The 8,506-nt window shown below is 47.4% G+C and overlaps 1 pseudogene; it reads right to left on the minus strand.

Moving 5' to 3' along the window:
• Window positions 1-5,357: 5,357 nt before the first annotated feature.
• LOC123101397 (7-deoxyloganetin glucosyltransferase-like) lies at window positions 5,358-8,144 on the minus strand (annotated as a pseudogene).
• Between the last annotated feature and the right edge of the window lie 362 nt (window positions 8,145-8,506).

Genomic DNA, 8,506 nt, shown 5'->3' on the forward strand with positions numbered 1-8,506 from the left:
GAGGCTCCGTAGCTTTGCATCCGTAGCTCCGATTTGGGCATATCGCATATCAAAATGTTTGTCTCGATGAGTACATCATTTCATTCCATTGCATCATTTTCATTTGAGCTCATCTTGATGCCCGAAATGCTGTTAGAAGGAGTTTTGTTAATCATGTTATGCTCTATCCATCCATGTCTTTGTTTGCAATTATGGAGCACCCTAGCTTGAGTCAATTGAGCTCTACTTTCGCTTCGTTGTGAATCTGGGCAGATCATCAACTTGTTTGCGATTTTGCCGATGTTATTGTAGTTGATCCGTGCATGATATGCCATTGTTCTTGCCATGTCTAGCTTGTATTTTGTGCCTTCTTAATGGATGTATGCTTGCCTTGCCATGACTTGCACCGTAGTGAATACATCAAGCTCATTTACGTGTCTTCGTGAGTTATATTTCAGCATGTCTCAGTTTTCACTAAGTCTGAAAACTGATTGTGTTTTAGCTATGTTCGTGTGCTTATTAGTATATTTTGTGATCCCTTTTGGTCCCAGGTCACTTTGGGACTTTTGTTAAGCTTGTTGAGTAGCTCCATGCCATGTTCTTACTTGTCTTGATCAGGTCATGTATCATGTTGTTTTTCTGCTCCGAAGAGGGCTTCGTGATCTGAAATTTCAGACAAGTGTTAATTTCACTAAGTCTGGAATCTGTTTTGCATTTGCGTTTTGTCCATGCTTGTTAGAACCTCATAATGGATGAATTGGCCGTGGCTCAGTGCTAGTATTTTGTTAAGCATCTTGTGTGCATCCCTGCCATGTATTTTTTTGTCATGTTTGGTGGCTTTAACATGTTCATTTCATTGCATTTAGATGCCTACTTGCTGTAAATCGCAGACCGGTGTCAATTTTGAAACCCTTGCCATTTCCAAACCGTAACTCCGATTCCGGCGTTCTTTATATCGTTTTCAAGCGATTTCATCTCTTCTTTCCAGTGGCACCCTTGGAATTCCAAGTAGAGGCCAGGTTCATGCATTTCCTGTCATATCTTACATTTTGCATCCCGCATCGCATCCCGCATAGCATACCATCATTGCATCTTATTGTTTGAGTTTGCACGTGGTTGATTGTATCCTTGTTGCTTGTTTGTCTTGTTGGGTAGAGCCGGGAGACGAGTTCGCTACCGAGGAGCCCATTGACTTTGCTTGTGAGGATCCAGTCAACTCTGACAGCTGTGTAGGCAAGATGATCATACCCTCGAAATCACTACTATCTTTGCTATGCTAGTTTGCTCGCTCTTGCTATGCCAATGCTATGATGTCTACCATTTGCTTGTCAGCCTCCCAATTGCCATGTCAAACCTCTAACCCACCTTGTCCTAGCAAACCATTGATTGGCTATGTTACCGCTTTGCTCAGCCCCTCTTATAGCGTTGCTAGTTGCAGGTGAAGATTAGAGGTCGTTCCTTGTTGGAACATTTATTTACTTGTTGGGATATCATTATATTGCTATGTTATCTTAATGCATCTATATACTTGGTAAAGGGTGGAAGGCTCGGCCTCTCGCCTAGTGTTTTGTTCCACTCTTGCCGCCCTAGTTTCCGTCATATCGGTGTTATGTTCCCGGATTTTGCGTTCCTTACGCGGTTGGGTTATAATGGGAACCCCTTGATATTTCGCCTTGATTAAAGCTTTTCCAGCAATGCCCAACCTTGATTTTACCATTTGCCACCTAGCCTTTTCTTTCCCTTGGGTTCTGCAGACTCAAGGGTCATCTTATTTTACCCCCCCCCCCGGGCCAGTGCTCCTCTGAGTGTTGGTCCAAACCGTCAGCCGCCGGTGGCTACCAGGGGCAACTCTGGGCTGGCCTACCGGAAGTTTAGACAATCTGAGTGTGCCCTGAGAAAGAGATATGTGCAGCTCCTATCGGGATTTGTCGGCACATTCGGGCGGTGTTGCTGGTCTTGTTTTAACCTGTCGAAGTGTCTTGAGTTACCGAGATACCGAGTCTGATCGGAACGTCTTGGGAGGAGGTCTATTCCTTCATTGACCGTGAGAGCTTGTCATGGGCTAAGTTGGGACTCCCCTGCAGGGATTGAACTTTCAAAAGCCGTGCCCGCGGTTATGGGCAGATGAGAATTTGTTAATGTCCGGTTGTAGATAACTTGAACCTTAATTAATTAAAATGAATCAACTGAGTGTGTTACCATGATGGCCTCTTCTCGGCGGAGTCTGGGAAGTGGACACGGTGTTGGAGTAATGTTTGCGCAGGCTGTTCTCTAGCTTCTCGCTCGTGCTTTGCCTCCTCTTCTCGCTCTCTTTTGCGAATAAGATAGCCACCATATATGCTAGTTGCTTGCTGCAGCTCCACATATATTTTGCCTTACCCTTCCTATAAGCTTAAATAGTCTTGATCGCGAGGGTGCGAGATTGCTGAGTCCCTGTGGCTCACAGATACTATAACTCCAGATGCAGGTCCAGGTGATTCCGCTCCAGGTGACGAGTACGAGCTCAAGTGGGAGTTCGACGAAGACTCACAGCGATACTATGTTTCCTTTCCTGATGATCAGTAGTGGTGCCCAGTTAGGGTGATTGGGAACGTGTCGCATGTTGGGTTCTCTTTTATTTTGGCGCCGTAGTCGGGCCATGAGTGTTTTGGATGATGTAATGTTATTTATGTTCTTGATTGACGTGGCGAGTGTAAGCCAACTATATTCTTCCCTTTTATTATTACATTACATGGGATGTTTGTGAAGATTGCCTAACTTGCGACATATGCCTTCAATGCGATTATGTCTCTAAGTCGTGCCTCGACACGTGGGAGCTATAGTCACATCGAGGGTGTTATAGTGGGGGCGCAGCCCCTCCCCTTCCCCTATATATACTTGAGGTTTGGGGCTGCCCAAAATATGTGATTTGCTCTCCCTATTGGCGCAGCCCTACCCCTCTCCCTCCTCGTCTCTCGTAGTGCTTGGCGAAGCCCTGCTGGAGTCCCGCGCTCCTCCACCACCACCACGCCGTCGTGCTGCTGCTGGATGGAGTCTTCCCCAACCTCTCCTTCTCCCCTTGCTGGATCAAGGCGTAGGAGACGTCACCGGGCTATACGTGTGTTGAACACGGAGGTGCCGTCCGTTCGGCACTAGGATCATCGGTGATTTGGATCACGACGAGTACGACTCCATCAACCCCGTTCACTTGAACGCTTCCGCTTAGCGATCTACAAGGGTATATAGATGCACTCGCCTTCCCCTTGTTGCTAGATTACTCCATAGATTGATCTTGGTGATGCGTAGAAAATTTTGAATTTCTGCTACGTTCCCCAACAGTACCTTCATGTCAGATGGTATACTTTGGGGTTTGTCAAACATTACCTGTGACATGGTAATTATAGCGGCAATTTTTGGGTGCATCAGAAAAGTATGTCAAAGGACTTGATAGTTCGAGATTGGGATTTACTCCTCCTACGACGGAGAGATATTCTTTGGGCCGTACCGATATTACGATATCCATCATCGTCTGGTCAGACACATCGTGATATGATCATGAGGATGTCGGAATATGAAAACGAGAAAAGAGAACAAAATTGGTAACGAGGATAACTTGTATAGTGATCAAGAGTTGCTTCACATGGATAATGGCAAGTCTCGCCTCGAGTTCTGTTATATCGTGAAGCAAATGGATTTGTGTACGAGAACAACATGTTCACTAGATAATGATTCATGTTAGTGTAGGGGTCAATATGAATGCCCAGATCCCACTATTGATCATTGATTGGAATAGTCCCGGGTCATGTCTTCACTTTACCAAACTTGTGGGGTCATACGTTGAAGGATCATCGATTTGTAGAGTACTAGGAGTGTTAGGAGCTTATGAGCTAGCATTGCACCGAAAAGTTTCATATGAAAAGAAAATGGTTTACATAGAGAACCAGAAAGATTCTGGAGAGAACGGGAAAAACTGAAGTACCGGAAAACTTTCGGGTTACCCTAGAAACCCTCTAGAAGACTATGGCCAGAACCTCCCAGAATATTCTAGAGGGAGCCACGGGGGCTGCCACATGGCATGGACCAAGTGGGATAGCCCTAGTTGGGCCGCCAGGCCTGTTAGGTGGTGTGCCTCCTAGCTTCGGGCACAAGCCACCAGGTGGATGCTAGGGTTGAGGGGGCGCACCCCTTTGGGCGTCGGACCCTCCCCAAGTTGGCCACCCCCTTGCTATTATAAATAGAGGGGAGGGAGCAACCTCCAAACACAACTCTGTTTGCCCGTGGCTGCGCCCCTCCCCCCTCTCTCTCCGTAACACCGCAAGGCTGCTCCTTCGCTTTAGTGCTTCGCCAGTGTTTCGCTCTGGATGGCGAAGCTCTATCGGATCATTGGTTCCGTACGCGCGAATACCAGCAGAGGGATCATGCTTTCGATCTTCGTTTGAGGGAGAAAATTCTCACGGTTGGGAGGTTGTAAATCCTAACTGTGGGAATCTACATCAATGGTCTACACCAATACAACTTCTGTTGCACCTTTGTTGGTAAAGATCCGATCCAATTACATATGCATCTTCATAGTGATCTTGGGAGTTGATTCGTAGGACGGAATTTTTTCTTGTACGTTTCCTAACACGTAAATCTACACTCCATACACCCCTTACTCCATTGTCAGGATTATATCCACGACACCAATAGTCTTAAGAGAAAGAGCAATCCTAGAAGTGATGCATTGAAGTTTCCCCAGTACTCTCATTACAAAATGCACATTCATAACAATCTAGGTGCATATAGTTTCTTTTCAAGAGGTTCCTAGTGTTGACACTGTAATCTAGAAGTAGCCAAAAAACCTTTTTATGTCCAGGCCAACTAGCACTTTTTTATGGCTATTTGAACATGATATGAGCATCTACATCAAATTTTAGGCAAGTATACATCTTGATGGGGGAATTACCCATTGTTTTTCCTTTGTCAAATCCATTTGTTCTATGCTTGAGGATTACTATACTACAAAACCAACACATGAAGATCATTGTTTATCTCTTGGCATATCCATTTATACTACGTAATTTAGTTGTGCTTTATTTTGTGATGAAGCTCACATATATTTATCCCATTTGCCCCGTAACTAGTTCTGATAAAACTCCGTCCTTGTCACGTATAATGAATTTATAGACCAGATACGAACTGAGCTTAGCTCAGATGGTTATGTCATTTGTGGTGGAACCAACCCACCAGGGTTCAAGTCTTAGACTTGGCATGGTACTCCATTTTTCTAGATTTAATTCAGGCTTTCTCGCGATATTTGTTTAGTGAGAGGAGAGGTTCTCGTCGACTATGGAGGCGCGTTTATAAGGATGAGCGCATGTGCGTTTGTATGAGCGTCTGCATTTGTACTGTGTAAAAAAATGAATTCATAGACCAGATGCGCTTGAATAAGAAATCGTTTTCATTTTACATTTATTTTGTGGATTGCTGGACCTGGATGTCGGCTGGTGCCAAAAATATCAAATGAATAATACTACATTGAAGAGTGTAGTTGGGTGACCGCTATACACATATGTACCACCCAAATTTGCATTCATTTTCGTCACACATAATGAAACAACCCATTAAATTTCGACGAAGCTCGATCGATCACAACCATGGCACGCCTTCCCTTTCATCAATTTATTGCCAATGCCAGCGTAGAGCAAGCACGAGCCTACTCATGATTCCGTATCACTAATCTTGCTAGGATGCACAGCAAGCACCTCATCGACCACCTTCTCTAGATTGACCCAAGAGGGCCCACCCGTCAGTGCAGCCGCGGTCGCCTTCTCCTTCCATTCCATGGCCATTCTCGTCATCGCTTTTCCCTTGTCTCCTCCATCCATCACCTCCCGGATGGCCGCCTCCACCTCGTCCCTCTTGACATCGCCGCCGCCGATCTCCAAGCCGAGGCGCCACTCCGAGCAAACGTACCTCGTGTTCGTGTACTGGTCGGCGCCGAAGGGCCAGCAGAGCATCGGCACCCCGGCGCCGATGCTCTCCAGGACGGAGTTCCACCCGCAGTGCGTCAGGAACGCGCACGTCGCCTCGTGACGGAGCACCGCCTCCTGCGGGCACCAGCTCGTCACGTGGCTCCTCGCCTTCGTCTCCTCCTGGAACTCCGGTGGCAGCACGGCGGCGGCAGCGGGGTCGTCGTCGCCGTTGATCACTTGATCGTTTCTGATCACCCACAGGAAGTCCTTTTTGCTATTGGCCAAACCGCACGCGAACTCCACCAGTTGCTCCCTCGTCAGCGTTGCTATGCTGCCGAAGCTCACGTAGAGCACCGAGTTTGGCCCCTTGCCATTCAGCCACTCTAGGCAGGCGTAGTTCTCCTTGGATAGATTTGATTCTAACGTGTCAACCACACTGGCAGTGGTGCTAGAAACTTGATCGAGAAGGAGCGGCAATGGTCCGACGGCGTAGATCGGTGGCAGGATGGTGGACATGGCCGCCATGGCCTCGCGATCGATCTCGTCGAAGGTGTGGAAGATGACGGCGGACGGAGTGGTCCTGTGGCACGCCATTGAGCGCAGGAGGATTTTGAGCATGGCGTCGTCGGGGTCCGTCGTGCGGATGAAGCTCGGGAAGTCTCTGAGGCGGATGTCTTTGGGCATCCCCGGCACCAAGTCCAGGACCGTGTCGTCCAGGTGTCCATTCCTCAGCTGCTCAGCCTCTGCTCCTCAAAGTCAAAGCAAGCACACTTAGTAAGTACGTATGTTTTTCATAGCGAGAACAATCGATGCATGGAGGACATACCTTTGAGGGGGACAATGCCCATGTCGACAAGCCGCTGGCACTGCTGGCAGGCCATGAAGGCGAACGCGCTCGACGTCCAGAAGGTGACGCAGGGAAGGCCCATCTCCTTGGACGCGTACAGGACGTGCTCGACGTCGGAGATGACGCAGGACGCCGGCGGGAGGAGGCCGGAGACGAGGCTCCGGAAGGGCGGGACCAGGGCCTCCGTGGTGGACAGCAGGGCAGCAATGTCCTGCGACGCGCCGCCTCGGACGGGGGCAGGCCGTCCGGGACGGCGGCGAAGCGGAACCCGGGCACCCCGTCCAGCGCGCCGGGGCCTCGCGAGCGGAGGAGGCGGCGGCGGTTGTGCTCCGTGTGGACGAAGGTGACCTGAAACCCATGGCAACGGTGGAGGAGCCTGGCCAGCTGGAGCGCCGGCTTGACGTGGCCCTGCGCCGGGAAAGGGAAGAACACGGCGTGACGCTTCTCCACCGACGATCCTGCGGCTGCCACGGTCGCCCTGGCCGATCAGTATTCAGTACTCCCCTGCTCCAGACTACAGACGGGAGGTTTTCCCTCTAGATAGCTGCTCTGTATGTTGATTGATACCGTAGTTGGTTTGATTGAGGCAACCCGGCGGAGTACAATTATTGTATAATGGGGAATCCCTACGTTGTACCTTAGCTAGAAGCTAGGGAGGCTACGTCGCAACCACGGTGTTTGAATCGATGAGCCTACGAATTTTACTGTCTCTTCTCGAGTTTTTGAAATCCCCGAATAGTTTTTAGAGTGTTGACACTTTTGAAAATTCCAAACATTTTTTGAAAGACAAGAAATTTAAAAAAATTTGAAATTTAAATTGACATTTAAAAAATGTTGATGCGTTTCAAATTAATGTTGTGTGATGCTTAAAAAAAGTATTATACAATGGAAAAAAATTGTAGCATTCAAAGAAATGTTCGTGACAATTTATTAAAAGAAACTTGATGCATTTCAGAAAAAATCACGACATTTTCAATGTAAGAAAAAAAATGTTCACAGAAATTTTTGGAAAAAATTCATACTATTTAGAAAAGTGATCAGTATTTTTTTAGGGGGTAGAAAAGTGATCAGTAGTAATTTGAAAAATGTTTACCATGTATTGTAAAAAATGCTCGGGCCTGTATTTGGAAAAATATTTATCATGTATTTTAAAAAATGTTCAATGTGTGTTAAAACAATGTTCCCGCGTATACAAAAAAATATATGGTGTATATTACAAAAAGGTGGGCATGTATTTGCCAAGAAAATATAACTATATAGGGTACTGGATTGGGAATGAGTTGCGTTCCGAGAGTGGACATCCAACTATGTCGGGCATGAATTTCATGTTTGGCTTGGACATGCAACTAGGTCGGGTGTGTTTACATGTTGGGGTTGGACGCCATCTAGCTACTACCTATGGACCGTAGTTCTGTGGTAAACTACTCACACATCATAAGAAGGCAGCAAGGATGGTATAGAAGACCTCCGTGATTGATTCCCCCTTCGACAGAGTATCGACAAAGGCCTCCAGATGGTACCGCGGAAGAACAAAAACTTGCGACGGCGGAAAACATGTTTCAGGTGGCTCTCTGGGGATTTCCCAATATTTGAGAATTTATAGAAGTGGAATTACGTCAGACGGAGCCATGTGGGAGCACAAGGTAACAGGGGGCGCCCTACCCTCCTGGTCACGCTTTGTTGCCTTGTCGTCTTCTCTTTTGTCCCCTGGGTTCCTCTCCAAGCTTCTAGGGTCTCTTATATTCAG

This window comes from Triticum aestivum, chromosome 5A, assembly GCF_018294505.1.
Source record: "Triticum aestivum cultivar Chinese Spring chromosome 5A, IWGSC CS RefSeq v2.1, whole genome shotgun sequence".
In the NCBI taxonomy this organism is placed as follows: domain Eukaryota; kingdom Viridiplantae; phylum Streptophyta; class Magnoliopsida; order Poales; family Poaceae; genus Triticum; species Triticum aestivum.